The sequence below is a fragment of the Mauremys reevesii genome, linkage group 12, assembly GCF_016161935.1.
Source record: "Mauremys reevesii isolate NIE-2019 linkage group 12, ASM1616193v1, whole genome shotgun sequence".
Lineage (NCBI taxonomy): Eukaryota > Metazoa > Chordata > Testudines > Geoemydidae > Mauremys > Mauremys reevesii.
This window is the reverse complement of record NC_052634.1, coordinates 28,140,434-28,168,303: the sequence shown is the minus strand read 5'-3', so window position 1 is coordinate 28,168,303 and position 27,870 is coordinate 28,140,434. Positions and strand designations below refer to the sequence as shown.

At 51.4% G+C, this 27,870-nt stretch overlaps 4 non-coding genes across 4 annotated transcripts; 1 reads left to right on the top strand and 3 right to left on the bottom strand.

Annotated features, from left to right (window-relative positions):
• Window positions 1-295: 295 nt before the first annotated feature.
• On the bottom strand, window positions 296-367 carry TRNAQ-CUG. The gene has a single exon. It is a non-coding gene; the product is annotated as a tRNA-Gln (tRNA).
• A 2,134-nt stretch (window positions 368-2,501) lies between these two features.
• Window positions 2,502-2,574, bottom strand: TRNAR-CCU. Its single transcript has one exon. It is a non-coding gene; the product is annotated as a tRNA-Arg (tRNA).
• Window positions 2,575-24,749: 22,175 nt separating this feature from the next.
• On the top strand, window positions 24,750-24,821 carry TRNAM-CAU. Its single transcript has one exon. It is a non-coding gene; the product is annotated as a tRNA-Met (tRNA).
• A 766-nt stretch (window positions 24,822-25,587) lies between these two features.
• On the bottom strand, window positions 25,588-25,661 carry TRNAN-GUU. Its single transcript has one exon. It is a non-coding gene; the product is annotated as a tRNA-Asn (tRNA).
• Between the last annotated feature and the right edge of the window lie 2,209 nt (window positions 25,662-27,870).

The window sequence follows — 27,870 nt, the reverse complement described above, 5'->3', positions numbered from 1 at the left end:
CTCTCCTCCTCTTGCCCTAGCCTATGTGGCTTTTAAGCCTTCCCCTGGAGCTGTCAGCACCAGCCGCCTCTGTGCCCAGAGGAGGAGAAGTGCTGGGCTCCCACCTGCCCAGCCCTGCTTCCTTCAAGCACAGTGGCAAGTGCCAGACTTGTGGGCACCAGGTGAATCCGTGAGAATCCCAACCCTCAGGTGTCAGTTCTAGAGCCCTGACCCATCCAGCAGGAGGGGAAAAAATGGCTCTTGCAGAGCTGGAGACAGGGAAGTGGAGCAGTATGAGCTCCAGGGCTTTACCACAAGGTCCCACTGAGATTTGAACTCAGATTGCAGGATTCAGAGTCCTAAGTGCTGCCCATTACACCATGGGACCAGCTCATGCGGCCTTCTCTGGCCATCAGTGACCCTCATGGGGCTGGCTCGTGTAAGGGGCTGTTGGCCCCTTACTAAAACTTAGTGGGGGTTTGGTTGGCTAGTTCCCAGTCCCAGTAGAAGGGGAAAGGGCCAATGGGAAATCAGGACCCTGAGACTGACAGTCCCCTGGGCAATGGGGAGAGGCCAAAGCTCCAAGTTAGCCGCACTGACAGGCCAGGCAGTGTAATGAGGGAGTCACCAGGCCAGGGGGTCCCATCCTCCGTGGGAGCTGGAACTGCCTGGGCCAGAGTGGGGCAGAGCTAAGGAGAGAGCAGGAGCCTGAGAAGAGCCGGGGAGCAGAGCTGCACAGGTGTAGTGCCAGAAACTGCTCCCTGTAGGACTTTGCTACCTGTAGCAGTTACTGAGACCTGAGGTTGTTCTTATTTGCTGACTTGTCCTAATTGGCTAAAACTTGACAGTGGTGGGGGATGGAAGCATAAAGGCTTCATCCTCCAAACAACCCTGCCTGGTGTCCATCTGTATCTATTACCTCTTAACACCGGATTGTAAAAAATAGAGTGAGGTCATTTAAACATCATTTATTTTGCAGCTTCATTTACTGTGCTAACAATGTAGTATCCTGACACCGATACTTCTGCCCACGTGACCTGTGGGTTGGATTCATTTTAGTGGGATGTGGGACATGTGGAGGATAATTTAAACTCTTATTTTCCTTATGGTTTCCCTGCAATATACTTCTCTGCTGGTGCGATTTCTGACCATTGCATGTCTATTGTATTTATTACAATAGCACAAGTAAGTCACACAAGTGACATAGTCTAAGGGCTTGGCTACACTTGCAAGTTAGAGCCCATTAAAGCAGCCCCAGGGGTCCTAACTCCTGAGGTGTCCACACTCGCAAGGCACATGGAGCACCTGGGCTCTGCAGGTGGAGCGCTCCTGGTAATCCACCTCCATGAGAAGCATAAAGCTTGCTGAGCCCTGCTGAAATACCCGGGCATCAGTGTGGATGACGTGTTGCATCACTGCACTGTGTTTGGCCTCAGGAAATGTCCCATAATCCCCTGAAGTCAAGTGCCCACTCTGGTCATTGTTTTGAAATCGGCTGCAGGCATGCGGATATCCCCTTTCAAAGCTCCGTTTCTGACAGCCGGCTGCTTATCTGCTCCGGGACAAAGCAACCATTAGTGTGGAATGCTGCTGTTGTGAGTGTGTATGAGGGGAGGTGGGGTCTGCTGCTGTCTGAACACACAAGACAGCATGCTGACACACTCTCAGCCCCCCAAACACACTGTCACTCCCCCCACGTACACACAACACACTCCCTGTCACACTCCACCCCCGTCCCCCATTTGAAAAGCATGTTGCAGCCACTTGCACACTGGGATAGCTACCACAGTGCACTGCTCTCTGTGGCATTGCCAGAGCTGCTAATGTGGCCACTCCAGTGCGCTTGCAGCTGTCAGTGTGAACACATGGCAGCGGTTTCCCTGCTGTGGTTTAACTCCCAGCACTCTACATCTGCAAGTGTAGCCAAGCCCTAAATTTGCCAGACCAACCGAACTCAGTGACTGGAAGGTGAGCACTGGCCGCATGCCATGTAGCCGTGTTGTCTCCAAGGGCGAAAGCAGGAGGAATGGTGCCTTCATAGCCCACCCAATATTCCATAACCTAGTTAAGGAAAATATTTCTCAATGAACTCTCAGTAAAAGATCAGAAGCAGCCAGTGTCCACATCAGTCTACGAGCATTGGTATTTTCTTGAAATTTGTCAGACCAAACTAACTAACACCTAACACACATTTGAAGTTCTTCTTTTCACACTGTTGCTCATTCTCAGGTTCTGCTTTGTCTGCAGGCAGATCCATTCTCTTTCAGGACGGCCTTGCTCTTTCTGTCTCTTTCGCTCATGGATGTTTTGGAGTAAACACTCCCCTTCCTTCTATTCTCAGACAAACAATAGTATTAAGTATTTGCTGCTGATGGGTTTAGAAAGCATTTGTGAAGTGGAAGATGCCATTTCTGGGGGATTGCTCCCAAGATCCAGTACTTTGGGTTCAAACGTCTCCCAGCTTCCTTGGTGAAAATAACACCAAGGCTTCTTTGCAATATACAAGAAGGAAGGAGTTTTTCCACCCCAGATGGGACTTGAACCCACAATTTCTGGCTTAGGAAGCCAATGCCTTATCCATTAGGCCACTGGGGCCCTGAAGAGCAGTAAAAAGAAGGATGGAAATTCCCTCTCAGGACTGCACATTCCTCACATTCACTCAGAAGCCAAATACCCATTTAATGGCCTTACAGAAATGTCTGCATCCCCTGGCAGCGAGGCTACTGGGCAGGTGGCTGACAGAGCTGAGCACCATCTTTCTGCCAGCCATCTTTAGAGAAGAACCCCACCCTAGAGTCACCCCTCCCTCCTTCAGCACCTCCACGGCTGTGGCTCTGAGTGGCAGTAGGATGATTAAGGGGCGAATCCGGGGCTGGAAGGGGGGTGAGGTCGGCCTGTAAGGAGTAACCAGGTGGGGCAGACCCAGGGGGAGGCTGTGGGCTGCTGGTCGGTTGTTGGGATCAGAGCTCTAGATCAAAGCTGCACAGTGACCTGACACCCAGGGTTGTAGGGCCGACATAGTGACCCCCTTACTGGCCTCGGTGACCCCCAAACCCTTGTTACTAAGGGCACTGAGGAGTCTCTGTCCATTAATAACTTCTGGGAGCTCCCCAGCAGGCTGCGGCCGTCAGCCGCCTCCTGCCTCACAGGTTAGACTCTTGGCGCTGTGCCAGCCGCCCCTTCGCTTGCAGGCCCAGTGTAAGAAGCAGAAGGCCTGGTGCTGGCAGAAGAGGGTTTTGATTAATCGACCTCTGTGTTATGGGCACAGGACGCTTCCACTCAGTAGCATGGCTGGGGGGACCAGGGGAAGCAGCTTAGGGCGTCGGGTTCCTCTGGTGGGGGTGTGGAGCAGCCGTTCGTTTTCCTGTTCGCACTCCTCTGCAGTGTGAAAATTGGGGAGGGGAGGCACAAGCCCCACTTCCCTCCAGAAATGACGCCCAGTGGGGGAAGCCAGGACAACAGGGTAGGGGGGCAAGTGGTGGCCAGACTCTCACCGCCAGGGTCTAGTCTAGCTCAGGGTCCAGCTCAACTTCCTCCCCGCACACCTGGCCCCCAGTCCCCTTCCACCACCAGGTCAACCCGGGCACTAGGGCAGGAACGGGGTGAGGCAGCAAGTCAAGCTGAGCAAGGCAGGCAAAAGTGAGTCTTGTCTTCATGGGCCGCTCCCAATGACGTGCTTTTTGTGTGCAACTGCTGCAAAAACCTCCAGGACAGAGAAGCAACAGGCCAAAATATTACCATGCAGTTGCCAAAGTAGCTCAGTTGGGAGAGTGTTAGACTGAAGATCTAAAGGTCCCTCGTTCAATCCCAGGCTTTGGCAGGTGCTTTCATCCTCTTTGTGCAGGGGCAGCTTGTTTTCTGGAAGCCCAGTGGTGCCTGTACCCAAGATGAGCAGGGTTTCCCTGGGGTAAAGCAATTTTGGGGGCCCCTTCCATTAAAAAAAAGTGGCAATACTGTATTCTCACGGGGCCCCTGCAGGGCCTGAGGCAAATTGCCCCACTTGCCTCCCCTCTGGGTGGCCCTGAAGGTAAGTCTCTGATCTTGGGCTCTGCTGTAGGAAAACATAGAATGGGCTTCTGCCCCTAGTTGGCCCACCTGACCTTTAACAAGGAGAGATGGGAGCTGTCTTTCCCAACATGGCAGGAAGAGAGCAAGGCAGGGTGACCCTCAGGAATGGTGCCAGAGGGCTGCTGGGCAGTGACAGGCAGGGACTGGGGATGAAAACTCCTCTGCGCAGCTGAGCAAGGGCAGTACCAGGGAAGGGGCATCTGTAAAAGTGGCCGTGTAGAAGGTAGAAGGGATTTGGGGGCCCAGGAGGAGGTGCTTGATGTTCAGTGCCTTGGAGCAGCTGGACTTAGCCATGGTGGGTGTTCAGGAAATGCCCATTAATAACTCTAGGGTAGCTCAATAGGCAGAGGGTGATTGGAGGAAGGGCCTCCTGGCCAGGGAAGAACGATGGGGCTGGAGTCACATTCATGGTGCAAGTACAGAAGGGGCTGGAGCTCTGACCAGGGAGGGCATTTCTGGTGGGCTTTGTGCTCCATGGCACTGGTTACGGCTATATTAGTGTGTATGGTCCCCAGTTAAGGCATGAGAGGGAAGATCAAAGGCTCCCTTCCTCTGGACTGCATGGTGTTTGTTGTTGGGGGGGGAGCAGATTTTAATTATGTCAGCCGGCCTGAGCACCGCTGGTCCCGTTTTCCCAACCATCAGAGGAAACATTTTTACAATGAGCACTACCTGTCACAGGTCTGTGGTGAAGTCAGCTTAGAGGAGCTCACTCCAGCCACAGAGGGGGTTCACCTTTCTGCGGGGACAGACCAGGACTCGCATTGACCGGATTTATGCTTAGCTTTTGTGTCTTTAGCATGTTGCTTCTCAGATTCTTTCTTGGCCTGACTTGTTACACTTTGACACTTAACTGGCCAGAGTTTGTGCACCTTCCTATTATCCTCACTAGGATCTGATTTCCAAATTTTGAGGAATGACTTTTTGCCTCTAACAGCCTCCATTACTCGGCTGTTTACCTAGAGTGGCGTTCTGCTGGTCCTCCTATTGTCGCTTCTGATTTAGGGCAAACGTTTCATCTGAGCCTCTAATCGCGGCGGTTTTAAACGGTCTGCATGCTGCTTGCAGGCACCTAACACTTGTGACAGCAGCTCCTTTTAATTCCCATCCAACCATCTGTACTTATGCCGATAGGTCGACTTTAGGTCTTTAAATTTGAGCGGTAGCTGAGAAGATGGTAAATCGGGCAGAAACCCATTCGACAAACCTCTTCATTTCCTTGTTATTTCCTGACTTCTTCATTCATCCCCTTTTCCTTATTTCCTGGCTGAGGCGGCGGCCTGCCAGGGAGCTCCCCAGCACCTGTGTCTGCCTGGGCTGAAGGCAAGAGGCAGGCCTGGGCGTGGCGAGGGCCTCCTGTCCCGGCCTGACGCCGCACTGCTTCCTGGTCCCTTTTTCCCACCCACACGGGCAGGCGGCTGCTGCGGGAGAACACGAGGGAGGCTCTCGGGACGCTAGGCAGCGCTGTGTGTGTGGCTGTCAGGGGAAAGAGCCTTCTTCTCTAAAGATGGCTGGCAGAAAGGTGGGGCTCAGCTCTGTCAACGACCTGCCCAGTAGCCTCGCTGCTAGGGGATGCAGACATATCTGTAAGGTGCAGAAAGAGGGTATTTGGCTTCCAAGTTAATATGAGAAATATGCATTTAGGAGATGGAGTTTCCATTCTTTCATCAGTGGCCTAATGGACAAGGCAATGGCTTTCTAAGTCAGAGATTGTGGGTTCAAGACCCATCTGGGTTGAAAAAGTGCCGCCGTCCTGTATATTGCAAGGAAATTTTGGCCTTATTTTCACCAAGGAAGCTGGGAGATGTTTGAACACAAAATACTGGATCTTGGGAACAATCCCCCAGAAATGGCACCATGACAAATGCTTTCTAAACCCATCAGTAGCAAACAGTTAATACTAGTGTTTGTCTGAGACAAGAGGGAAAGGGAGTGTTTACTCTGACACCTCAGTGAGTGAAACAGACGGGAAGAGCAAGGCTGTTCTGAAAGAGAATGGATCTGTCTGGAGACAAAGCAGCCCCTGAGAATGAGCAACAGTGTGAAAAGAAGAGGTTCAAATGTGTGTTAGGTGTTAGAGGGTTTATCCCATTACTGGGTCCTGCTTGCGTACACACAGAGCAGCAATACCAAAAGTCTGAAGGTGCAAACAATGAGATGTTTATTGGATTGAACTTCCAGCAAGCAACGATTCCAGTTTCCTTCCTCAGTGTCCCCATCCCAGCCCTGCTGCCACAGAGCCTTGCCTGTGTCCCTGTTCCCATTCTCCCCCTTAGCAAAACATAGGACATATGGTGACACATTTCCTGATAGGGCCAGGCATCAAGGTGGAAGGTGCTGATATTCCATTTGTCCCACTGCCCCTTGCATAGTACAGCGCCCTGCACCTTCTCGCGTATGGGCGGGCCACACCTGTTCCAATTAGTGTTCCAGATTTCCCACTATAGTGGGCCCGAGAAGGTTGGGTCCAGGTTGTCTAGTACAGGGGGGAGGGGCTTACTCCATTACTTCTAGGTTATTTCCGTAGGCAACGTATCACAAGTATACTTAGCAATACACCAGCCGCTGTAACAATCCACAGCAACACCGAGAGACCTGAGCACTGCCGCATGGTCCAACATCCTGGCCACCACCGAAACACCTCCTCTCCTCCTTCGACGGGGTTAAGCCCTTAACATGTCCAGTTGCTGGCAGTTGCAATACGCTGCCGCTGCAGGTTTTCGTGCTTTTGTCCATAGCATAAGTCCATTGAATGTCCTCAGAGAAATGGGTTATTGTCCAAACCAACTTAACCACATGGTGTGGAATCAGGCTGTATGCGCTGGTTCGATTATTCACAGCAGTAAGATTCACAGATCTATCTGTGCGCCAAAGCCCAGAGAGCAGCGTGTAGTGTGGAATTTGGTTAGGGGCTGGTGTAATTGTGCCCCCAGTAATATGTACATTTCCAGCAAAACACCTCATACACAGTACACCCAATTGTCCACCCCTTGCCATGGGGCATTGGGTGTGCTCCTCCACGGCCATCAGGGAGGGGCACATTCAAACATCTTCTCTGGATTTACACCATTTTACACACCCCTCCATTGATTCCCAGTGAGCAAATCCCCTCATTATTCCCATAGGGCTTGTGGGGCCCACCTCAGCTGCCGATTCACTTCCAGATACCACGGTAGCTATTACACAGGTGCTGGCCTCCTAGTCGAGCATTTTGAATGTCCACACACATCTTCCCCCAGGTCAGCCTTTTGAAGCCATCCCCACCCATGTCATGAGGTTTTCTGTTCATTGAAACACAACAATGCTAACAACAAGACAAACACCACAGACAAACAACACAAAACATAGATTCATGGTATTCTGGGTTAGTCTTTTGCTGGCACCAGCTTGCTTGTAGAGTGTCTGAAAAACAAAAGAAACAATTTCCACACACCCCCCCAGTGGGGACAGATTAGTGCTTAATAATAATAATACCACTTCCTTTTACAAATTTCCTTGCTAATTGCAGAAAAAACAGAAGAATTACCTCCAGGCTGTCCTTATTTTGTTCTATAGTTAGATAGTGAATTACCCCACTCGCTGGTCATTTATGAAATTCATGAGGTGGTGTGCCTCAGTTTCCCCTCTTGTACAACAGACCCAGTTTGCAATAGTTTCTCTGCTGTACCAAGCTTTAAGTTTATCCTCCGGTAATAGCTGAGAGACAGCTTTAGATTTAGCTTTAGCACTGTACATACACACACACACTCCTTAGGGTTAACCTGTCCCCCTTATTTTCAGGCTTGACTTGTTTTTTCACCTCCCTTTCCTGGAGGGCCACAATCTGAGTCTTCCAGTAGCTTGTTTGCTGACCAGATGTATTTATTATTTGCAGCTCCTTTGTGCAGCCACTGATGGGCAGTTCTCTCCTTCCCCCATCAGCTAGGTCATTTGCATTCACCCCGGCTTTCGGGCTTGCTTTTGGATCCAAAGCCATCAGCAGCTCAGAGACTGTCTTAAAAGGGACACAAACAACTTCCACCGGAGTTCTGATTACTTTCCACTTTCATCTTCTGCTTCAAAACATACAGATCTGAAAAAGAAACCACAACCTATTGTGGCTCCCTTTGGAGCCCTAATAGGGTTTGAATTAAGTACCATGTTTTGTTTGCATTTCTTTTACCCTTTCTCCAATATACACTGCACATGTCCTGGGAAAAAGCACATTCCTTCCATAGTTTAACCTTCATAACATTATATTACAAACCATAAGTCTCAGTTTAGGTTTTTAAAACCTTACACAATTACACAAAACATTTTGTTTTGTCTAACAGCCCTTGCACTGCAATAATTTTTTTTACACAACTGTACCCCGATTACACGTCCATCTTGTACAACCAGAGACAGCCAGGGGCAGGCAAGTTAAGTGCCAATAGAAACCTCGGACATTCCTTTAGTGATTTTGCTTACATTACCCAGGAGTCAAATCATTTTGATGAGATTATCTCTCCGCCTGCTGCCTGGAGTCGTCCCCTATAGACCATTTCTGTGGGCAAAGGGCCCATTTCCCCTCGGAATGTCTGTAAAGGCTTCTCGGGACAAAACACAGTGGTGGTAGCAGCCACTTTACCTGACCCTCTTGTATAATTTAATTACTAAGCTTCCATCCAACGTGAGTGCACAGAGCTGCACATACAGTTACATTTATATAACTGGGTTTTATTATTAAACCAAAAACTGCCTTCTTGTAACACCACAACTGTTGCCTTTTGCTATTTCCACAACTCCCAAATGTTTACTTTCCTCCAAACTCTGTATTATTAATTTTTGCAAAGCCCTGAGCAGCTGCACTGCAGCGCTGGGGTGACTCTGCAGGTGGAGAAGCTGCTGTGGCGCAATGTAGAGCAGGTGCAGGAAGGAGCCGGGGTCACTATTCACATTCTTAACTGCACAATTTTCGAAATTTGGGAATGTCCAAGAGGTGAATGCAGAGCAGTGACACTGGAGATGCCCAGACCTCCAATGGGGGCGGCATGGAAATTAATAATGGGAAGATCATTTGCGAAATTAGTCGTCACTGACAAGGTTTGTCTCTGTTCTTATTTCACGTTGTGGTGTTATTTAGCAGAACCAGGACATAGTTTTACTGTATTAATTAAACACTTAATTTTATTTAACTAAGCCAAAAACTTAGTGTCACTTATTTTTTCTCTGTCCTAGCAAGAACTAAATGAATTTTGTGACTTTCTGGAAAGTGCAGCGAGATTAAATGTGGAGAATTCAGTCTCTGTGTTTGTGAGCTGATGTTTTCCTCTCACAGGTCAGTGCCTGCATTGAAATACCAAGAGGGATCTAAGGGCTGGTGTATGCTGGGCACTGAACTGGCAGAGCGACGTCTCTCAGGGTGTGACCCCCCCCAAAACCCATAGAGTTAAGGTGACCTAAGCCCTGGTTAGATAGTGCTAAAGAAAAAGGAAGAATTGTTCTGTCAATGCAGCTATTACAGGGATGGGAAAACCCCTCCAGTCACTGTCTACTCCAAAGTGCTATAGCAGTGCCACAGCAGCGTTTGAAGTGTAGACAGAGTGAAACTAGATCTGGCTCCAGTTTACACTGTGGATGCTCAGGCACTAAGACTACAATAACCACAACAGCGCAGTGCTTGTGTAGTTAGCAGGATTCTTCAAACCTCGGAGAAGGAAAGAAACTCAGAACAGGGAGTCACCCTCATGGATCCAACCTTCTGCTAGGGAGCACACACCACTCCTGGCCAGAGAGATGATCAGCCCCCACAAATGGCAACATCATCTCCCTTGAAGCCACAGCTAGTCCAGAAACCCACACCCAGGTAATGGGACATCCCTGCCTGGAGCCAGGGGGACTGTGACCAGAGCCCTTCCCAAACCAGATACTTCTCTCACCGACAGAGACAGCTACTCTCATCCCAGCTGGGCAGGTCTTGCCTGGCACCAACAGGATTCACCCTGTCACTGCTCTCGCTCACTTTCCACCTCACCTCGGGGCTGGACTCCGTCCCCGCGACTTCTTTTCCCTTGGTATGAAACACAACACAAAAGAAAAAGCAATGGTGGCGAGGCTCCTCTTCTCGCTACTCCCGCACCCCTGGGCTCCGGCTTCAACCCTCCTCCCATTCTGCCATCACAGCTACAATTAGAAATCTGAGCCCTGGGCTCACACCTGGTTGTCTCCCCAATCCTTGGCGCTGTCCAGCATGTCTCCCTCCACAGAAGTCACCTGGCCTCGTCTTAGACTCCATCTTCATATTGCTCTTCTCCTTCCCAGAGCTGCTGCTCTGCTCCTCAGACCTGTCTGTGCTCAGCTCTGCAGGCAGAGGGGAAGGGGCATGATGGGAACACACACGCCCCATTCCAGACACCACGCAGCATCCACCGGGCTACCAAACCACGTCACCTTCAGCCAAAACCACCCCCCACCCCGAGGGAGCAAAAACCCTTTGTGAGCTCAGCACACACAAGCCAGGAAAAGATTAACACCCACCCCCAGCCCAGCCAAAGTGGGAGCTTCCCCCACTTCCCGGCCACAGGCCCACGGGGCTCATGGATGGAGGAGTTTGGGGGGCTGTGTGGGACCCTGAAGGACTAGCTCAGCGTGTGATGAGGGACTGGGGTGTATGTGGGGCCGGACTGTGGGTTGGGGTGTCCAGGAGGACCCAAGGGAAGGGACTAGGGGGATTAGGGACAGAGGAGGGTGGGGTTACCGAGGTGCACTGTGGGAATGTGGGATTTAGAGAGCCCAGAATGGATGGGTGGGGGCGGGTGGGAGGACCCCACAGTGGCTGAAAAGGGGAACCCGGCAGGTTGGGGGCAGCAGAGATTGGAGATGAGGAACCTCACACCGTGGGGATGGACTGGGGGAGTGGGGGGATGGGAAAGTGGGGCCCAGCCATGGAGAAATGGGCTGGAGTCAATTAGGGGTGGGGGAGGAGGGTGGTGTGCTGAGGTCAGGGGAGGAGGAGGTTGGGGGCAGGGCGCTGAGGACGGGGAGGAGGTCGGGGTGGGGAGGAGGAGGACGGGGAGGAGGAGGAGGAGGAGGGGGAGGGCGGGGGGGAAGGGAAAGGCCGGGCAGAGTGGACAGGGTGGGGGAGGGGATGCTGGGGGCGGGGCTGGCGGGAGGGTCACGGGGGGACACTGCAGGGACAGTTTGGAGGGTGTTGAGGGGCCCCGCAGCCCCAGGCTGCCGCTTGTGGGGCTGCTCCCCGGCTGGGGGGGGTGAAGCCCTTTCACTCCGCGCTGCCTCTGCCCTGTGGCCCCCCCCGCAGCGGGCTGGGCCTGGCGCCTGTAACTGGGGGTCTGAGCCCCCAGCCCCCCGTGCGGAGCCGCCACTCACCGTCACGCCACAGCGCCCCTCGGACCGGCCCCGCCCCCCGCCCTGCACCTGAGCCGCGTCCCCCGCCCCCTCCGGGACCGCCCCTGGCCATGAGCGGCATTCGAATCCCAACGGCAGCAGCGCGCGCCGGGGGAGGGGGGGACAGCGAAGCCTCGGGGCAAGGGCCCACGCGCCGAGTCTCTGTCCCGCGCTCTCTCCGCCAATCAGGAAGCGGGGAGGGGTGCGGCGAAGTGAGAAGTTACGGCCTCTCCTCCAACAGAGGCCGCGTGTGAGAGAGAGGGAGAGAACTACGCTTCCCAGTGTGCACCGGGAGGGGGCGCGTTGCCTGAAGCACCACCAGCCCCATTTCCTGAACGGGAGAACTGAGGCCCAGAGAGGCTGAGTGATGTGCCCAAGGACACTTGGGAAGTTTGTGGCAGAGCAAAGCATGTTTCTCCCCTCCCCCCCCCGCCGGGATCTGGCCTGTTACTGGATGGTGCAGGGGCGGGGTCTCAGGAGAAGGAGCAATGTGAGGGCGGGGTCTCGGGGCAATGTGAGGGTGGGGTCTCGGGTGAATGGGTGGTGCAGGGGTGGACGAACGTGCACACTGCGTGCGCACACCTAACTGGAATGCATATGAGCAATCACTCAAAGAAGAACTCCTTCTTTCTTGTATATTGCAAAGAAACCTGGTGTTATTTTTCACCAAGGAAGCTGGGAGATGTTTGAACACAAAGTACTGCAGCTTGGGAACAATCCCCTAGAAATGGCATCTTCCACTCCACAGATCAGTAGCAAACAGTTAATATTAGTGTTTGTCTGAGAATAGAGTGAAGGTGAGTGTTTACTCCGACACCTCAGTGAGTGAAACAGACAGAAAGAGCAAGGTTGTTCTGAAAGACAACGGATCTGTCTGGAGGCAAACAGACCTTCAGAATGAGCAAGAGTGTGAAAAGAGGTTCAAATGTGGGTTAGATGTTAGTTAGGTTGGTCTGACAAATTTCAAGAAAATACCAATGCTCATAGACTGATGCAGACACGGCCTTACAACTCCCCCACTGCCAGCTCCCGATTGGTGTCAGAAGCTCTCCCTTTCCTGCTCCCCAGTCCTCAGCCCCAGGAACCACTGTCCTCTGCTTCCCCCTCTGGCCCCACCAACTTTTCCTCCCATTTCTGGGTTCCTCGACCCAGGGGCCAGACATGGGGTCCTACTCACCGCAATGTTCTCCACGAGGGCTGCTTTGGAGACCTGGGGCTCCAGAGTGTCCAGCCCCTGCTGCTGTGCCAAGAAGCACAGACGTGGGACAGCATGGAGGAAGCCGAGCTGTTGGGCCCTGTCCTCCACCAACTAGGAGTGGGGGAGAGAGAGAGAGAGAGATGGTTAGGTGAGGACCTCCACATGAGCGCCAACTTATATGGACTCCTGGGGCTTTAGCCCCAGGAATATTCACAGTCAGGGCTCTGCTCCACCAATATTTGGAGCTAGGTTTCTCCCCTGCTTGGAGCGCCCCGCTCCCGCCTCTCACCACCACCCCCACCCCCGCCGCCGCCACGGCTGCAGCGTACCCCCCACCACCCCGGAGCTTCCCTGCCTGAACATAAAGAGTGCGCAGCGCGCGTCTCTCTCCCTTGCTGCTGCTGCTGCCGCCGCCGCCTAAGGGCTACAGCATAAGAGCAGTGCTAGCTGCTGTAGCACCTCAGGAGGGGAGGGGACCCTGCCGTTTTTGGCAGCCCTCCCCTCCCGCTACCTGGAGGAGACACGAAGGGGACTTCCGGCCAGGAGACGGACATCACTCACCTTAGCAGCTGCTGGGGCTTCTGTGAGTGTTTGCCCTGCAGACAGTCTGCTCCGAGGGAGAGGAGGCTCCCCAAAGTCCTGCCTGGCTTGGTGGGGAGCAGTTCCAGAGCAGCGCCCAGGGACTCCATGACACCCGGTACCCACCACAGGGGAGGCGAGTGGGCTTTCTGGACCTGAGAGAGTCCCTAGGAGCATGTGCAGTGACTGTGGTGCAGAGTGAGTGTGCTGCCGGGGAGCGGGGCAAGGCGGGGCCCCTCCCCTGGAGCTTGTGGCTGCCGGTAATGGGGGCGGGGCGGGAGTCCTCTCTGGCCATAGCCCTGGGGCAGCCTGTCTGCATCCCAAGTTCCTTATCCCCAGCCCTGCCCCACCCCAGTCCCTGCACCCCCAGCACCCCAGCCCTGAGCACCCTCCTGCACTGTGAACCCCTCATCCACAGCCCAACCCTAAAGCCCTCACCTGAGGGGAAAAACATGCAACTTAAATTTGGTGGTCAGTTTGGAGTATCATTTTGTTTAGCATGATACTTGACTATTTTACACCCCTTTAAAGTATATAACTAGTCGTATACAGGTGTTACAAAGTGGGAATGTTCTTCTCTGAATACTGTGTGGGTGCCTCAGTTTCCCCTGTGCATTTCTCAAGGATCTAGATGGTGGGATAAGGGGGTGTGATTGTTGCAGAGCCCTAGAGGGACAGTGTGAGCTGTCTGCACAGAGAATGGCTGCAACCCTGACTCCTGGTAACTGATGGCCTGTGCCACTCTCCTGCAAGGTGCCAACTGAAGGTGTTGGAGAACAAAGAGATCAGGTGGCCTCTAATGCCTGGAAAAGAGACAAAGGCCAGAGGAGGGAGTGTCAGTGCCTGTGTGGACTTCTGGGAATTGCATGGGGTGGAAGGGGATGCTGGGATGCTTTGGAACAACTCCATACAAAGCCAGTCAGGACTCTGGCGGAGCCTCCTCTCTCGGAGCAGACTGTCTCCAGGGCAAGAAGCTTACACCTTCCTGGGTCTGACCTCGGAGCATTCAGCCCTTCCACACCGTGCGCTTTCCGCAGTGAGTCTGCCCAGGCAGGTCCTGGGGCAGCCAGAGGTCCCTGCACCCCAACTCTGCAGTCAGATGTGACTCTCAGCCAGATAGTAAAACAGAAGGTTTATTAGATGATGGGAACACAGTTTAAACAGAGCTTGTTGGTACAGAAAACAGAACCCCTCTGTCAGGTCCATCTTGGGGGGTGGGGAGCCCAGAACCAAGTTCTGGGTCTCTCCCCATTTCCCCAGCCAGCTCCAAAATGACACTCCCTCCTCTGGCCGCTGTGTCTCTTCCGGACAAGGAGGCCACCTGATCTCTTTGTCCCCAACACCTTCAGTTGGCATCTTGCAGGGGAAACTGAGGCACCCACACAGTATTCAGAGAAAATATTAAGAACATTCCCACTTCATCACAACAGGTGCAACAAAATATAATACTGTATATTGAAGTAGGCAAGTGCTGCTTCTGACTTTCCACTTTTAATTGACCCTTGTAATCTTGTGGCACTGACGCGTTGTAGTTTCATTTTATATCGGCTTACAGGGCGGGAGCGGGGGGCACCACCATTTTGGGCTCCACCAAAAATTATACAAACCTGCCGCCTATGGCAGGGATGGTGCCTGTAGCCTCTGTTTGCCAGAAGCTGGGAATGGGCGGCAGGGGATGGATCACTTGATGATTCCCTGTTTTGTTCATTCCCTCTGGGGCACCTGGCACTGGCCGCTGTCAGAAGACAGGAGGATACTGGGCTAGATGGACTTTGCGTCTGAGCCAGTCTGGCCGTTCTTATGTCTCCCTTGGCGCATCAGTGACACCCAGTGGGCAGTCAGAGTAATGCACAGAAGGTATTTTCCTTGGCGCAGCAGTGACACCCAGTGGCCAATCAGGGTAACACACAGAGCATGTTTCCTTTGGAGCAGCAGTGACACTCGTGGTCATTCAGGTTAATGCACAGAAGGTGTTTCCCTTGGTACAGCAGTGACACCCAGTGGCCAGGTGGCGTAATGCACAGCGTGTGTCTGCCTTCTAGGAGCAGTGACTCCCACGGACCAGTCACGGTAAGGCACAGAGTGTGTTTCCCACCAATCTGGGTAATGCAAAGAGCATATTTCCCATGGAGCACCAGTGACACCCGTGACCACCAGGGTGGCATCAGACTCTTCTCGTTTGGTGGGGACTGAGGTGGGCTAGACAAAATTGGAGGCTGTGCCCCCATCACCTGGCCCCACCCTTCACGGGGGCCATGCCTCCCATGCCTCTGCTCCTTCTCACTTAAAGGCCAGGCTCATCTCCTCTCCCCCCGGCCAGGGGTTAGAGCAATACAACCTTTATTAAAATAAAATAGTAAATAGGGTTTGCTATCCAAATTTTAGTATTAAATCCAAAGTTCTTAAAGATCCCATCAATAACCAAAGCCAAAATAAAAAATTGAAACCAAAAACAATGTTTAATTTAAAACCCAAACACTAACAAAAACTTTTTTTTTAAAAATAAAATATAACAAATACCATAAATTAATAATTTCAACATTTTATCAAAAAGGTGTGTTACAGCAGGATGATAAAATAACATAAAATAAATAAGCCTGACCACTAAAACCTCCTATAAAGGAATCAAATCCTTGAATACTGGCCAAATCTGTATAAAATATGCAGAACAATGTCAAAACTGGTGTTGTAGGTCAGCCATTCGAATCCAGCAAATGTCAATTAAATCTCCATTCCAACTTAAAAACAAAACAACCCAATAAACCAAAACAGTCACAGCCTGAAACAAACCTACACAGAAGCAAAATTAAACCTGTGCCAACATTGGAACAAATGATGTAAATTTCGAATTCTAACTTCTTGTTTCTCCCAGGAGGAAAGTGTTTTGCACCCCAGTAACCAGGCTGTCACTGCAGCTTTCCTTTCACTAAATAAGATTTTTAACCAAATATAAATTGCCCTCAGATTTCGCTATGAGAAACTGAAATTGCATCTTTGTACTAATATCCCAAGTGTGCAAGTCCATCCCCTCAGAGCAGCCCCACACCCTGAGCCCAGGGGAGACTCCCAACTGGTTTGTGCATTTGTAACCCTGGGGCCTGAAGCTGATGAGAGAAAGGGAAGTGAGCCATCTTGGAGCTTTCTGAAACCACCTGCTGGGAGCAGAGGGAATTGCCTGAGCGACGTCCTGGCTAATTTTCACCTTGTTCTCTGCCAGCAGGCTCAAGAGTGACTTGACCATGGCAGCACCCTATGTACATTTTGGAGCCATTGGGGTGAAATGTGAGTACTTTTGGGGTTGGGACCCACATGAGAAGGGATGTGGACAAACTGGAGAGAGTCCAGCAGAGGGCAATAAAAATGATTAGGGGGCTGGAGCACATGACTTACGAGGACCTACAGGCCCTATCCTGTATGTTAAGCTAAGGCAAAGTGAGCATCTCTATAGTGTGACCTTTTACTCAGAAAGGAAACTTGACCTTTATCTTGTTACTTAAATAGAGAAGTACCCACGCCTGTCTTAGACCTTTACCTAGACCAATCGACAATGGAGAATGGCATAGGGGTTTTTTTCAGTGCTGTACCCACAGAATTAACAGGTACACCACAAGGGAACTTATGTGCATATGTACATGTCATCAACACGCACAAACATACTAGCCTATGAAGTAAGCGTACCCTAATGTTTTTTTGGTAAGGAATGAAATTTGGGCATAGGAGGAAGGATTTCTGGTGCTTGTGCCCTATAAAAGAGGTAACTCACCTCGCTAGAGCACGTCGCTCTATCAGTCTGTCTTACTTCCTCCACTCTCTCTCTCTCTACTATCAGTAGGCTGTACTTGTTCTTAAACTTTGAGTTTCAAAGAAACTCGGCTAAGCTCGGTTTCCCTAAGTTTTTATTCTTTGTTTATTAGGATTTGATTTTAAGTTTAACTTATTCAAGTAAACCCAAAGTAACATTAGCTTTTTCTAAGCACTGCATCTTTCACTCAAGAATTGAGAAACCTGAACTGCAAGGCTGGTCCTGTGTCTCTTACCACCAGGTTATCAAGGAAGGGTGTGAGTATATTAACCAAAACTTTGTTGCATATAATGCCATATGTATCTTTTGAATAGCAGTAATGCAACTGTAACTTTATAACTCAATTAAATTAAATAAAATGTAAGCTAATAAATTAAATTTTCATCATATTTTCCAAATTAATATTATTAGTACACCCTAAATCAGGCTACATGGGACAGAGAGTTGGAGTGCAGGGGGATGAGAGCACTGGCTAGGGGGTGCAGGCTTTGGGTTGGGGTTGGACTGAGCGGTTCAGGATGCAGTAGAGGGCTCAATGTTAGGGAAGAGAATTGGGCTGTGAGGGCTCTGGAACAAGGCCAGGAAAAAGAGAATTGAGGCATGCAGGGCCGTCCTTAGGATTTATGGTGCCCTAGGCGAGATTATTAAACTGGTGCCCCTGTGCCTGATCTGTTCTTAGCAACACAAATATAAGCATACAGTATTGGAAAACTTGCCACATTCACGTTATTAAAACCAGTTTAACTTAATTAAGCACACTGTAATGCTGATGCACTAGAACTAAAGAAGTAGCACTATAGAAAAAATTCTGATTTGACAGAATGATGCAAATAATATAATTTTTTTAATTTGTCAAAATGTTATTGGAAATTTATATGAAGAGGTATTGAAACAAAGATTCTGCTCACCCAGGCTGGCAGGAGGCAGACAGGGGCCGGCGGCTGGGCTCCTGACTGGCAAGGGGCTGGCAGCCGGAACCCCGGAGTAGCAGTAGGCTGAGTGCTGCCGGCACCCCAAATGTTAGTCTCTAAGGTGACACAAGGACTCCTTATTCTTTTTGCTGATACAGGAACTCCTCACTTAATGTTGTAGTTATGTTCCTGAAAAATGTGACTTTAAGCGAAACAATGTTAAGTGAACCCAAGTTCCCCATAAGAATTAATGTAAATGTGTGTGTGTGTGGGGGGGGGAAAAGATTCCAGGGAATTTTTTTTTCTTCAGACAAAATGCCACGCAACCCTCCACCGGCCCTGCTCAGCCCGCCACCAGCCCACTCAGCCCGCTGCCGGCTGAATGAATGGAACCCCAGGCTGACAGCAGGTTGAGTGGTTCAGCCGGCCTGCTCAGCCCGATGCCAGCCTGTGGTTCCTTGGGGGTCCCCAGGCCAGCAGCAGGTGCTGAGTGGGGCCGGCGGCTGGTATCCCAGCTGACAATAGGGCAGCAGCCAGAACCCCAGAGCAGTGATGGGCTGAGCCGCTCAGCCTGCCGCTGCGTACCATCAAAAATCAGCTCACCTGCCACCTTTGGCACGTGTGCCATAGGTTGCCAACCCCTGCTTTATACACTAGTAAGGAGATGAGCATATTACAGTTGTTGGAGGGCTCTTATCAAGAGTAACAGGCTATGGGAAAGTCAGTCAACATTTTTTGTTTCTCTGATGAAAACTGGCCCACTCCCTGCCTCAAACCAAACCTGTCACTAATAATTGTCAACAACTTAATTTTCTGTTTTTGGCTAAGATATTGATTTTTTTTAAAAATAAATATTGAAATTGGATTCAGGATTGTTAGCAAGAATTTTTGGCAAACGAAGTTGTTAAATGACAATCTAAATGGCAACACAGTACTGCTTTCATGCTTGGCTCACCCCCCAGCCTGCTGGTCGAACAGCTGCAGTAGACCCCAAAATCCACCTCTTGGGGTGCAGAGTGGCAACAGCAGCAGCAAACCCTCAGGTCCAATCACACGCCAATGGGCACCACCACCAGCCTTACGGACCATGGTGAAGTTAGCACAGCATCTGATCTCAGGGACGGGGCACCCATGGAGCCACAGCAGCTCATCCTGCCCTGTGCAGCTCCCGCCGGATGAGATGGATCACTGCCAGCCCGGGGGAGAGACGCGCCCCCAGCTAGGGGTGACCAGATCCAGATGTCCTGATTTTAAAGGGCCAGTCCTGATATTTGGGGCTTTGTCTTAGATAGGCACCAATTACCCCACCTAGAGTGACCAGACAGCAAGTGTGAAAATCAGGACAGGGGTGGGGATGGGGGTAAAAGGAGCCTATATAAGAAAAAGACCCCAAAATTGGGACTAGCCCTATAAAATAGGATATCTGCTCACCCTACCCCAACCCCCATCCTGATTTTTCACACATCTGGCTAATCCCAGTCCAGCCCCCTGTGAAATTCCAATCCTGGCTCACTGCCAGGAAGTGAGTTACTTTCACTTTCATTCCTCAGCAGGTAGGCAGCCTCCTCCCCCCACCTACCCCCCAGCACCTCACCCAACCCAGCCCTGACGGAGGGGAGGGAGGGGAGAGAGAGAGGGATGCTCCTGGGGAGGAGGGAGAAAGGAGGGGGTGCTCCATGGGGCAGGGCGGGAGAAGAATGGATGTTATGGGGGACAACAAAGGATACTGGTTCCAGAGCCGCAGAGCCTGCCTCACCTCACCTCAGCAGGGGTGGGGGGGGACAAAAGATTAACACTCACAGGCCTGGTCTACACTAGGCATTTAAACCGGTTTTAGGAGCATAAAACCGATTTAACGCCACACCCGTCCATACTGAGAGGCCCTTTATATCGGTATAAAGGGCTCTTTAAACCGGTTTCTGTACTCCTCCCTAACGAGAGGAGTAGCGCTAATATCGGTATTACCATATCGGATTAGGGTTAGTGTGGCTGCAGATCGACGGTATTGGCCTCCGGGCGGTATCCCACAGTGCACCACTGACCGCTCTGGACAGCAATCTGAACTCGGATGCAGTGGTCAGGTAGACAGGAAAAGCCCCGCGAACTTTTGAATATTTCCTGTTTGCCCAGCGTGGAGCTCCGATCAGCACGTGTGGCGATGCAGTTAAAAAATCAAAATAAAGAAAGAGCTCCCGCATGGACCATGCGGATGTGATCGCTGTAAGGGCAGGCAAATCTGTTCTATCAGTGCTCCGTTACAGAAGACGAAATTCAAAATCATTTTTAAAAAATCTCCAGACAGACGCCATAGCAGGGGCTCAGCGCACTGCTGCGTGACAAGCGTAACGGAAAGCCAAAGAATCAAATGGACGCTCATGGATTGGAGGACTCAAGCTATCCCACAGTTCCTGCAGTCTCCGAAAAGTATTTGCATTCTTGGTTGAGCTCCAAATGCTTCTAGGGTCAAACACAGTGTCCGCAGTGGGTCAGGGCATAGCTCGGCAATTTACGCACCCCCCCACCCACCTCCAGAAGTGAAAGGGAAAAAAATCCTCTCTTGACTCTTTAACATGTCACCCTATCTTTACTGAATGCTGCAGATAGATGCGGTGCTGCAGCACTCAACACCAACCTCCTTGCTCCCCCACCATGGGTGGTTGATGGTGCAACATGACTGGTACCTGTTCTCATCATCAGCCTGTTGGCACATGGGGCAGTGCAAAAGGACTGGTAACCATGCTGATTAGCATCAGTTAGATCAATCAAGGACACCTGGCCCTAATTTTTCCTGGCAGATGGTGCAGTATGGTTGATAACCATCATCATCATAGCAACACCCCCCTCTTCATGTGTAAAGAAGAGATTCAATTGCCCCTGGACTAGCAGAAGGATGCTGGGCTCCTCTTCTCCACACTCCTTACTGTTCTGTCTGGACTATCATAGCAGCTGGAGACTGCCTCCCACTCATTTCTCACTAACAAGTCAGTGTGTCTTATTCCTGCATTCTTTATTACTTCATCACACAAGTGGGGGGACAATGCTATGGTAGCCCAGGAAGGCTGGGAGAAGAATGGAATGAACAGGTGGGGTTGTTGCAGGAGCACCCCCTGTGAATAGCATACAGCTCATAATTTCTGCTGGATCTGACACAGAGCAGCTGTGCTCTCTGGTTCTATGATACAGTAGTTCTCTAGTACACTTGCCCAAATTCTAGACAGGACTGATTCTATTTTTAGATACCAAAAAGGAAAAATTGACTCAGGGAATCATTCCCCATTTTGGTTTTTGCACCCCTGGCTAAGAGCAGCCAGAGACACTTATAACAGCAACAGAGGAAGCAGTGCAAAAGGACTGGTAACCATGATCATCTTTTTACCAATTTATGGATTGGTAGATGGTGCAGTATGGCTAATAACCATCTCTGCTGTCATGCAAAAGCAAAAGCATGCTGCTGTGTAGCGCTGCTGAATCGCCTCTGTCAGCGGCATCTAGTACACATACGGTGACAGTCACAAAAGGCAAAACAGGCTCCATGATTACCATGCTATGGCATCTGCCAGGGCAATCCAGGGAAAAAAGCCACGAAATGCTTGTCTGCCGTTGCTTTCCCAGAGGAAGGAGTGACTGACGACATTTACCCAGAACCACCCGCGACAATGATTTTTGCCTCATCAGGCACTGGGATCTCAACCCAGAAATTCCAAGGGGCGGGGGAGGCTGCGGGAACTATGGGATAGCTACGGAATAGCTACCCACAGTGCAACGCTCCAGAAGTCGATGCTAGCCTCGGACCGTGGACACACACCACCGATTTAATGTGTTTAGTGTGGCTGCGCGCACTGGATTTTATACAATCTGTTTTACAAAACCCGTTTATGCAAATTCGAATAGTCCCGTAGTGTAGACGTACCCACAGGTGAGCTCCTTCCCAACCCCTACCCCTGCCCCTTCCCAGAGACCCCAGCAGCCAATCCCTCTCTCAGACTGTGCTGCATTCAGCTCTCTCTAGGACCCAACATCCTGCTCGTACATGCGTCACTGCGTCCCATCTGTCCAAGCTCCCATCAGAGCAGTGCCTCCAGACCTAGTGGTGCCCTAGACGGCTACCTATGGCTAAAAACAGCCCTGGAGACATTAAAAAGAGATCAGACTAGAGCACAAAGTGGTGGGGGGATGGAGAGTTTGAAATACAAGGAGAAGAAAAATCTTTTGCCTGCTCCCTCTCATCAGAGCATCTAAATACCAGGTGAAAAATATCTCTCCACCGCTGCAATATCAACTCTGGTGAGCTTGGACTGAGAAAAAAACTTTTCTCCCCAGCAGCTCTTGCTCATCTGGGCTGGATCATGGATATCTGCTCCCACAGATCTAGTACCGCTGGCAGGGGACAGGGGAGGGGCTCCTCTCCTCTCTATTGGGGACATGGCGGGATGAGACATGTGACAGGGCTTTACGGGAAATCATTATTTGCCTGATTCATGTGCCAGTCCTAGTCCTTGCTGACCAAACAAACAGTATCCTGCATGCTGATGCCAGTTTGGAGGGTCTGGGAGCACTCTCCTACCAGGAAGTGGAAGGTAAATGTAAATCTGTGGCCTTTGCCAGCTGAGGACTGTCTGATAGGGAAATTCGTTATCCCATCCACCAGCTGCAGTTCTTGGCCTTGAAATGGGCCATCATTGAGAAATTTTGAGACTACTTGACTGGTGCTCAGTTTCAGGTATGTACAGAGAACAATCCACTGACTTATGTGTTAACAAGGGCTAAGCTGGATGCTACAGGGCAGAGATGGGTGGGTACTTTTGCTAGCCATAACTTCAGCATTCAATACCAATGAGCTGGTATAATAGGGAGTGTGATTTATCAAGACCACCAATTCTTGGCTGTGGGGAGGATGTAAGCAGAGTCAGAATGAACTCTACTCTGCCATCTGTTGGTGATGTGTTGTAAAGGCCTTTGGTTGCTAATGTGCATGGTCACACCCACTCCGCATTGCATGATGGGGGTGCTTGTCCAAATGGTGATTTTGGCTGCTGTAGGATCCCCAAACACTTTCTTATTAGGGCAGAAAAAAAAAGTGTAGTAATCCTGGATATATGAATCAAGGACACCAGGACGGTACTTAGCAGTTCATGATTTCCGGACTCACCCGAACCTACATAAAAATCGTTAGACAAGGGACATGGGTTCCAAAGAATAGCAATTTAAGAAAGATTGAAAATAAATATATGTGTTTAGCACCATGGGATTCTTTTGAACTCTCTAAATGCACATTTTATGGTTTTCTTCTCTCTTGAGTTTAAAAATAGAATTAATTATTATCCTATTACAAATAGCGAGTTATAGCATACACCTAAAATCTTTAGCAAATAGGTAAAAATTTTAGTTTACTGAAGCAGGTGGACTCTGATGGTACTTAAAAGCTGAAGTTGATAGGAATATAGTGCTGAATGAGAACCTGGCAGAAAAATTTTTATGGAAGAGTTAGCAGAGTGAGATTGTTAGTCACAGGTCAGTGGGTGGGTTTATGCAAATCCTGGACTCTTAGACGGGGGCACACAACTTCCGTGGACATGCACCACCTCTGCAACTAACGTTTGCTACCTCACTCCCTCACAACACACCTTTTACCTTTCAGGGCTAAAATACACCGTGAAAGAGATCTAACGGCATAAGCTTAGGTGAGCAACTGCAGCACTCACAACAATTTGAAGAGATTCAAAACCACCTCTGCCTCTGTCTTTCCACAGCAGGGACAGCAGAAAGGACATCAGCAGCACCTGCAAGAGGCCAACAAACATCCATTTCTACCTCCCTCCACGTGCTGCCGTTAGGAACCCATACCCCTAAATGGTGAGTACTTTTCAGGCGAGGGTGACGCTCTCAGGCCTCAAATGCCAGGTACAGTTACTCTGTCCTTGATCCAAAATCAACAGGAAAATACACTGGATTACTCCTGCCCCAATAACAAAGAGACTGGGGAACCCGCAGCAGCTGAAATGACCGTTTGGACAAGCACTCCCATCATACAATCCGGGGTGGGTGTAACCATGCAAATGACATCAGCCCCAAAAGGCCTTGACGACAGATCACCAACAGATGGCAGGGTAGACTTCATACTGACCCTGCTTCAACTAGATTGTGGCAAAGATTCCCAAACACCGAACGTTAAAACTCACCTAACGCGGGTCAATCCATCCTCATCGTCGTAGCCGCTCGTTATACTCCACACCCGAACGTAGCCCTCATATGGACAACATACCCTCCTAACTCAGTGTCTGTACGTTAACCTTTTACCCCCAGTCAGGGCTATTGCAGATTATGTATTCCTTACGCCACCCCATTTTAAACCGAACTTTGTACCCCTTGGGTAAGCTGTACATTGTTCCCTGAGCACCAGAAACTTCTACGCTGAAACTCTGTACCGTACACTTTTTTTTTCTTTGAACCTCATCTTAATAAAATGCTGACTTTTGTTCGAGATCCCGGCTCCTCTTTGCAAGGCGTGTGCGTTCGCGCCGCGTTTTAGTCTGCTAATACGGCGGGGGGCGATTGAGCCAGAGGTGCTTGCCTGCTGCAGACACGGATCCAAGGCTGAACCTCGTCCCCCAGAAGCGTAACTGAAAACAGTTTAAGAAGTGCTCCCGTCTCCGGCACTCAGCTACCCAGCTCCCAATGGGGTCCAAACCCCAACTAGATCCTTTTTACCCTGTAGAAGCTAGCTGTAAAATCCTGTGACCAGGGCAGCTGCCTAGCAGCCTGCGCATCTGCCTGCCAGAGCGAGGGCGTGTAAGGCACTAATCCGGATAGTGGCAGCTAGGTGGCAGGGGGGAGAGTGTGAAGAAACAGCAGAGTGGCGCAGCGGGAGCGTGCTGGGCCCATAACCCAGAGGTCGATGGATCGAAACCATCCTCTGCTACGCGTGCGCTTGTTTCTTTTCCCTCTGGGCCTTCAAGCGAGCCGGTGACCAGCAGAGCCCCAAGAGCCTAGGCCATGAGGCAAGAGATGGCTGAGGCAAAGCGGCGGCCTGCCAGGGAGCTCCCTGGCACCTCTGGCTGCCTGGGCTGAAGGCAAGAGGCAGGCCTGGGTGTGGCGAGGGCCTCCTGTCCTGGAATGAGGCTGCAGTGCTTCCTGGTCCCCTTTTCCCACCCACACTGGCAGGCGGCTGCTGCGGGAGAACACGAGGGAGGCTCTCGGGGCACTGGGCAGCGCTGTGTGTGTGGCTGTCACGGGAAAGAGCCCAGGCTCCCAACTCGACCTGCCATTGACTCGCGTGGCTCTGCGCGCCGTCAGCCGGGCGGGGCGGGCCAGGCCGCGGACGTGACTCAGGCTTGGGCCGCATGGCCGCGCTTTCCTGACGAGGCATGAGGCAGGCCAAGAGCTTTGCACAGCGTACAGGGAAGTGGGAGGGAGGCGTCTTTGAGCCGGCCTGTCTCCTTCGCTTCTCCCTTGCCGCTTGGGCGGAGGCGGGAAGGGAGCGAAACGTTCCCGGCTGAAAGTTTTTGTGCTCGGCTTTGAGGATTAAGCCTGAGCCTCCGGCATGGCTGCTGGCAGATGGGTTTCTGAATGGCATCCAGCCTGCTCTTTGGACCACCGGCTGAAAGCACTGAGGCAGCAAAATGGGACCTTTGAGGCTCCCCCCCCACAGGCCTCAGGGAAGCAAGGAAGTAGCATGGGCTTAGCGTCGTCCCTGGGTGGGCTCGAACCACCATCCTTTCGGTTAACAGCCGAACGCGCTGACCCATTGCGCCACAGAGACATGGACGGGCAAGGCTGTATTGAGCACAAAAGCTGGGAATCAGCTCAGGGCATACGGTATAGCACATGCATGCAGTGGTTGGCCAAGCAACAGCAAGGAACTGGACTGCTATGGAGGGAAAGTTCTTTGGGAAGGAACCGAAAAGAGCACCGGGGCTGTGGTACAGCGCTCGCATACACTTTCTTTGGCCTGTTTTGCTGGAAAAGTTAGCAGAGTGAGATTGTTAGTCACAGGTCAGTGGGTGGGTTTATGCAAATCCTGGACTCTTGGACGGGGGCACACAACTTCCGTGGCACATGCACCACCTCTGCAACTAACGTTTGCTACCTCACTCCCTCACAACACACCTTTTACCTTTCAGGGCTAAAATACACCGTGAAAGAGATCTAACGGCATAAGCTTAGGGTGATCAACTGCAGCACTCACAACAATTTGAAGAGATTCAAAACCACCTCTGCCTCTGTCTTTCCACAGCAGGGACAGCAGAAAGGACATCAGCAGCACCTGCAAGAGGCCAACAAACATCCATTTCTACCTCCCTCCACGTGCTGCCGTTAGGAACCCATACCCTAAATGGTGAGTACTTTTCAGGCGAGGGTGACGCTCTCAGGCCTCAAATGCCAGGTACAGTTACTCTGTCCTTGATCCAAAATCAACAGGAAAATACACTGGATTACTCCTGCCCCAATAACAAAGAGACTGGGGAACCCGCAGCAGCTGAAATGACCGTTTGGACAAGCACTCCCATCATGCAATCCGGGGTGGGTGTAACCATGCAAATGACATCAGCCCCAAAAGGCCTTGACGACAGATCACCAACAGATGGCAGGGTAGACTTCATACTGACCCTGCTTCAACTAGATTGTGGCAAAGATTCCCAAACACCGAACGTTAAAACTCACCTAACGCGGGTCAATCCATCCTCATCGTCGTAGCCGCTCGTTATACTCCACACCCGAACGTAGCCCTCATATGGACAACATACCCTCCTAACTCAGTGTCTGTACGTTAACCTTTTACCCCCAGTCAGGGCTATTGCAGATTATGTATTCCTTACGCCACCCCATTTTAAACCGAACTTTGTACCCCTTGGGTAAGCTGTACGTTGTTCCCTGAGCACCAGAAACTTCTACGCCGAAACTCTGTACCGTACACTTTTTTTTTCTTTGAACCTCATCTTAATAAAATGCTGACTTTTGTTCGAGATCCCGGCTCCTCTTTGCAAGGCGTGTGCGTCAAGCGCCGCTTTAGTCTGCTAATACGGGCGGGGCGATTGAGCCAGAGGTGCTTGCCTGCTGCAGACACGGATCCAAGGCTGAACCTCGTCCCCACAAGCGTAACTGAAAACAGTTTAAGAAGTGCTCCCGTCTCCGGCACTCAGCTACCCAGCTCCCAATGGGGTCCAAACCCCAACTAGATCCTTTTTACCCTGTAGAAGCTAGCTGTAAAATCCTGTGACCAGGGCAGCTGCCTAGCAGCCTGCGCATCTGCCTGCCAGAGCGAGGGCGTGTAAGGCACTAATCCGGATAGTGGCAGCTAGGTGGCAGGGGGGAGAGTGTGAAGAAACAGCAGAGTGGCGCAGCGGGGCGTGCTGGGCCCATAACCCAGAGGTCGATGGATCGAAACCATCCTCCGCTACGCGTGCGCTGGTTTCGTTTCCCTCTGGGCCTTCAAGCGAGCCGGTGACCAGCAGAGCCCCAAGAGCCTAGGCCATGAGGCAAGAGAAGGCGGAGGCAAGCGGCGGCCTGCCAGGAGCTCCTGGCACCTCTGGCTGCCTGGGCTGAAGGCAAGAGGCAGGCCTGGGTGTGGCGAGGGCCTCCTGTCCTGGAATGAGGCTGCAGTGCTTCCTGGTCCCCTTTTCCCACCCACACCGGCAGGCGGCTGCTGCGGGAGAACACGAGGGAGGCTCTCGGGGCGCTGGGCAGCGCTGTGTGTGTGGCTGTCACGGGAAAGAGCCCAGGCTCCCAACTCGACCTGCCATTGACTCGCGTGGCTCTGCGCGCCGTCAGCCGGGGCGGGGCGGGCCAGGCCGCGGACGTGACTCAGGCTTGGGCCGCATGGCCGCGCTTTCCTGACGAGGCATGAGGCAGGCCAAGAGCTTTGCACAGCGTACAGGGAAGTGGGAGGGAGGCGTCTTTGAGCCGGCCTGTCTCCTTCGCTTCTCCCTTGCCGCTTGGGCGGAGGCGGGAAGGGAGCGAAACGTTCCCGG